Here is a 6,297-nt window from a genome sequence, read left to right on the forward strand (position 1 = left end):
CAAGCCCCTGCTGACAACAGAACGGGGCAACTGCAGTTTCAATCAGCGGCTTCATGCCCAGCCCTGGGACACAGCTCTTGGAAACTCCTTCCTCAGGAACGGCTGTTTCCGTGTGAAAGGGTAAAAAATTCTAATTCAAATTGAAAATGTCTTCAGAAGATTGTTCCTGTCTTTAAAACATTTTATAATCAGAATTCCTTTCTCGAATATTAGAAGTGGTAAACTTTGTAGGCAGGTAGAACAAATAAAGTGTTGATTGTGAGGACTCTGTCTCTTCAGCAGGTGGGATTCCCTCCACTCTAATCAGAAATGATTTGGTTTCCTGAGGTATTTTCCCGATTGATTTGCAGTCTGCCAGAGTGTCTGGGAATCACTTCGGTGACCTAAGGATCAGGGTCAAAATATGAAAATATTAACAGAGAATCGAAAATCCCGGGGCAAGGCCTAAATGGATTGTCATGGTCTGAAGGAATAAATCTGAGAATTGAAAGACTTGGATAATGTTATTTGCAATGGGAGGAATGAACGAGATTTTTGAAAATTGCCGTGTCAGCTGAATTAAACTCAGTATGAAATGATAAATTAACCAACACCAATCCTGCCCTGGTACGCTCAGTCGGTAGAGCTTGAGACCTTTAATCTCAATGGTGTGGGGTCGAGACCCACGCAGGGCACTGTTGTTTGTTAATAGGTTTGCCGCTCTCCTTTAATGTTGCAAGAGCGAATTCGCTCGCTGAGGCAGGTTTTGTTGACACATTTTTTCCTCCGTTTTTGATCATCTCTTGGTTTCTGAGTGAAAGCTGACTCCACTGCACTGCAGGTGCAAGAGACAAGGTTATCAGTTCAGCCGAATATGCTATAAACGATGTCCCTTCCAAAACGTGAGGTTCCATTCCAAACGTGCCCCAACCAAAATGTCCAGAGACGTCGAATGCGAATGGCCACATGACAGTGACAGCTGTATGTCAAACGGTGCTGCAATAGAATTAACTGAATGAGAATGCTCTGATGGAAACCGAATGGAACTCTCCCTGAAATTCTCCCAGTTCACTCGGTAAATGATGCTGTTGTGTACCCATATGTGTTTACGTAATGAACAGCTTATTGTCAGGAACAGGGGTGGGGGTGATGCAGGATAGTGAGGTTTCTGTGTGGGTCAGAAGTGATTTGTTCGAACAGGGAATTCAAACGTCCACAGAGCAGACGTAGCTGATTGGTCCAGGATCAGACTTTTCCGTTCTGTTTCAGTACCAACAAAAGAAATTGCGGGAAAATCTCAGCCGATCTGGTAGAATCTCTGAATGGAAAATAGAGTTAAGTCTTCAAGACCAGTGACACTTATTACTCCATGTCCATCTCCGTCTACCTTTTTATTGAATATCTCCTGACTCTCAACTTTATACTCCGTCTGCAAACATTCTCCCAGTCTCAAAATTTAATAGCAGAACTGTTCCATCTCTCACCTCGCGGAGTTATGAGAGGAGGACTTCGAAATGCACGATTAACTCTGTTTCTATTTCCTTAGATACTGGATGGTCAGAGACCAGAAGGCATCAGAGGACAGTTTGATCTTTCAGCCCATCTGGTCTGCCCGCCATTCGGTCATGACTCATATCGTTCCCAACCAATTTTCAGCTTTCTATCTGTGACATTTATCTCCCCTGAATTTAGGATCCAGTCTTTTTCCCAGAGTGCGAATGAAACTGTCCCAACCGTCTCCACATCTGCTGGCAGCTGTTACACCATATCTGTGTGTGATCGAGCTCAATTTCAGTCCCACACAGCAAACACGTCTGTTCTGAGCAATGCAATCCCCGCTGCGTGACAGATCGATCGGGTCTCTGACCCCACGGTGTTTCTGCGAGGCAGTAGTTAGCTCCTTCCCCACCCACGGCAAGGACCGGTGCTTCAGAATGTGGGGACAAAGAACGATATGCACATGAGTTTGTACAGGTTAGGTCGAAAGGGTTATTGTCAACTTCAGTGGAGTCCCTGCTTCAGAGTCTGGGTTTGAATCGCCCAGGCCTGGATAAAATTCCAAGTCAGGAAATGAAGATTTATTTCTCTTCTTGTGGCTAATCTGAATGAAAACCATTTTCTGCTTCCACAGAGAGCACAGTCCCGGTTCTGCCAGAAGAAATCCAGTGATTGATTGCATCCAACTGGAATCATAGAGTCATAGAAATGTACTGCAGGGAAACAGACCCTTCGTTCAAACCTGTCCATTCTGAACGGAAATCCCAACCCAATTTGGTCCCTCTTGCCAGCACATGGCCCCTTTCCCTCCAAACCTTTTCTACTCATATACAAATTCAAACGCCTCTTAAATGTTGCAATTGTACGAGCTTCCACCAAATCCGCTGGCAGCCATGGCAGCACATACACGAATAAATTGTCACTGCAAATCCCCTCTAAGGATCTCGCCTTTTTGAGCTGAAACTATCTCGCTGTTCATTCAATGTCGGTATGTCTAATTCTTGGAACTCCCTACCTATCGACATCATGGCTGTATCACTGTGTTGAGCACTTCGAGGACTAAGTAAAGTAACTTACCATCTCAATCTCTTGAGTAATTCTGGTTGGGCAGTGAAGCCTATCCCAAAGAGTGACGTGCATTCTCTGGAATTTCGTTTGAAAAAACTGTAGTTTCCAAGTGGACATCCGAAAGTGGTCCGGAACAAAAGTAAAGTTTCGAAGGGAAAGTAGGATAAACTGAAAGTCAATGATGACTGAGATGAAGGAGGCAGAAAGTGAGTGAGGAGCTGTTGGTACAAGGATCAATGTCAGCGCTAATGGTTTAGCTCTTACTGCCCACTGTTAACACCAAATCACACACCACTCCTGGTAAATTCACCACAATTACCCTGGTCTCTTGGTATGAGTTTCCCTCTGTGCACATTCAAGCTGTAAATAGGCCCCGAGAGGATGAAAGCATACTGTTTATCCGGTCAGGTTAAAGAGGTGAAGGCATCAGTTTGAAATCAAAGCAAGAAGTGATTGCCTCTTCCTGTACATTTTCAGTGGACAGTCACCAGTTGTGAACTTCTTTCCTGCACAAACGGACGTTGATATAAATTCTCATCGAGCAGCTTTATTACAGAAAGGTAGTCCGATTAACTGTGATCAAATACTTCATTAAATGCCCTTATTGATTTGAAGAACCGTGTCTGTGGTTTCGTCAGTTAAAGCATATGGTAGGAACCAGACGTTAATGGTGTCACATGCTGTCAAATGTTCTGTACATTGAAAGTTCATTGTTTAAACTTCTTGTTAAAGCCGTATTGTTTATCCAACATCGCGAAAGTAACGGTTCAGCATGCTTCTTGTGTTTGAGCTCAGACCGTTATTATTTCGTTCTCCCAAACCCTACCTCCTGATGTGGACCCATTAGTCTATGTTCTATCCTGATAATTCAACGCAGAGTTCTGTTTACTCTGTTCGACAAGGATTTGTCTATCTCTTCGACTATTATTCTCCGTCCGTCTTTTCAAGTTTTTTGGGAATAATGAAGAGACGCAGGAGACACTGCAGACTTGCAGGACAATGTTGTAGTAATAACACATCCAATGAGATAATGGCTCTCATTGTCTTCTGTCACCATTCATTGATTTTCGGCAAACGGCAATAGCATCATAGAAGTCCTATAATTGTAGTGAAACTGCTTTTTTTCCTGGTCTATTATGAATACTATTTAGAATTGTAAAAGCTCATAACGTTTTCAGTGAACAAATGTCACCTGATCTCAGACCTAAGTAACACAAACATTACTTGGAGACTGTGAGCCCAGTTCTACACACTCTGGCCGGGGGGCGGAGAAAGCCACGGAACAGCCTCCGATTTTAACACTTTTCCAAGAGTAGAAATGAAAAATGAGGGATATTGACAGACAGAGAGTGGGAGAATGTAGAAGAGAGTGAGATGGTACAGAGAGACAATGGGACACAAACAAAAATTCTTCATTCACCATGGCTGCTCATCGAGATAAAGGAGAAGAAAAAGGTAATGAAGGCTAGACTTTCACCAACTCAGGGCAACAGCAACAGCATAACAACCGATAAAGGAATTTAGCATTTTTACAGATGACGTCTGTCAGCTAATGAGAGATTCTGGTAAGTCTGCTGTTTTGCGAAGTGAAATTGACAATTACCCAGGCAATAAAACAATAAAAATTAGAAGTAGCCTGAATTTTTGATATGAAACAATAAATCTCTTTGCCTCCACAGATGCTGTCAGGCCTGCAGAGTTTCTCTGTCAATTCCTGTTGTTGATTCAGATTTCCAGGATTCACACTTCTTTGTTTTATGCTCATCTGAATCCTGTTTGTGACAATACTGAATTAATTGCCAGTTCCATACAAATTCCCTGCTTTGGGAAGGTTGTCAAAAACATAAACGGTCAGAGGAAATCCCCCATTGCTATAGCGGTGAGACCACTGAGTCCTTAACAGTACACTTCCACGGAAAGTGAAATCTGGCGCTGTAAGTTTTCTCAATGAATCCACTTTTACTTTTTTTCATTTGTGATCATTTTAACTGCACATTCAGTTTATTTCTTTCTTCCATTTCTGTCAGCTTGGAAAAGGTCTTTCCGCCCATCTGCAGTGCGGGTCATTGGACATTCATCTTTTCGAGTCCAGGAGTTACTATTTCTTGGAGGACCTTCTGCACTGCATCTCGGGTGGGGTGGGTGCGAGGCTGTACCACTATATTCACCTGTCTATAGATATCGGAGAAGGGTCTATCTATTCCACACCACCAGGCTTCCTCATCACTCTTCTGAATCTTTGTTATTATTACCCTTGCCATGGCACCTCCTTCTTTGATAACAGGAAACCGATATCCCGTGTCAGGTGTACCTGTAGCCGTGATGGATACTACTCAGTGCCAGTAACTGGGTACACAAGGATCTCTGTGTAAATATTTATTGCCTTATTTATAGTCGTCCTGGTTACCAAACGGGCATGGGTCGCATGTAAACGTCAACTTAACATCCTTGGTTAAGATTACCGTCTGCGGTTGTATCCCAGACACCCCTGCCTTCACGACTCGTCCTGCCATGCAGCCCCATATTTCTATGAGTCTTCTAATCATTACTTACACTTATTTGGACCCGGTATTGTTCAATGTCTACTCAAGGTCAGCTACACGTTTGCAACAGCTGGCGTGTATCAACGTGGCTCTTTCGGCGATCTTAACAGCTGTCCGTGTTGTAGGGAGCTCTTGGAACAGTCCCAGCCAGCTCTTCGCCTTCATGCTTTTGCTCCTGAAGTCTTTCACCACTATCCAGTCTTCAGTTTCTAGATTGTGCATCTTCCCTTCTGCTGATTGGGGTCGTGCTGCCCTTCTTTTGATTCTGTATTTGAGACAGATGTGTGGAGAGATTTATACCGTATCATAATATCTCGTCCTCACAGTGGTCTGTTATCTGTTTTACAATCGGTCTTGGCCAATTCCCGTATTGGGCCACCTTCCAAACAAAATCTCAAACGTCCTAATATTTACTCTTCCTCTCCTTCATATACATTAGCACAATTGGAAATGCCTTTGTCCATGTCACCTATAGTTCCTCACAACATTTTGCCAATTTATTTTTAAGGGTAGTTTTCTCTCTTTCCACTGCCCCACCGCTCGCAGGGTGTTAGGCACAATGTTGCCTCACCTTTATTCCCAAGTAGTCACTGATCTGCTGTAGGGCAATATTTATAAATGGCTTTCCATTGTCGCTGCTTTGCCTTTCAGGAATGCCCCATCTCGGAATTATTTCAGTTAGCAAAGCCTTGGCTGGCATCCTGTTTAGTTATGGGAGCACTTCCACCCCTTGGGAAAACATCAACTATTACCAGACAATGTCTTTTCCCTTCGCTGGGTGTTAGTTCAATAAAATCCATCTTAAATGTTCAAAGGGTCTTTGGGATTGGGGGTGTTCTGCCTGATTCATTTGTATTCCCCTCCCCACATTATTACTGGCACAAATAACACATTATTCGCATTATTTTTATGAGTAATGAGTAAGTCCCTTTCTGTACCAGCGTGCTGAAATATTGTCGTACATCCCCACTTTTGACACATGGTCCTTACCGTGTGTTACTTTGGCATAGAAAGGGAATAAAGATCGTGGTAGACAGGGTTTCCCACTGGGGCCACACCACACCTATTTCCTCATTCCGCACCCTGCCCTTGTCCATTCACGCTTCTCCTTCGATGTGGCCTGAGACTGTAATTCCCATAAGTCTGCTTTGGATTACAAATATTTGACATACACATGTCAAACTCATCACTTGGCGGCTGATTGGCTGCC

At 43.4% G+C, this 6,297-nt stretch overlaps 1 non-coding gene across 1 annotated transcript; it reads left to right on the forward strand.

The window, feature by feature from the left end:
* Window positions 1-600: 600 nt before the first annotated feature.
* trnak-uuu (transfer RNA lysine (anticodon UUU)) lies at window positions 601-674 on the forward strand. The gene has a single exon. It is a non-coding gene; the product is annotated as a tRNA-Lys (tRNA).
* The last annotated feature ends 5,623 nt before the right edge of the window (window positions 675-6,297 follow it).

This window comes from Chiloscyllium punctatum, chromosome 6 (assembly GCF_047496795.1).
Source record: "Chiloscyllium punctatum isolate Juve2018m chromosome 6, sChiPun1.3, whole genome shotgun sequence".
NCBI classification, from domain to species: domain Eukaryota; kingdom Metazoa; phylum Chordata; class Chondrichthyes; order Orectolobiformes; family Hemiscylliidae; genus Chiloscyllium; species Chiloscyllium punctatum.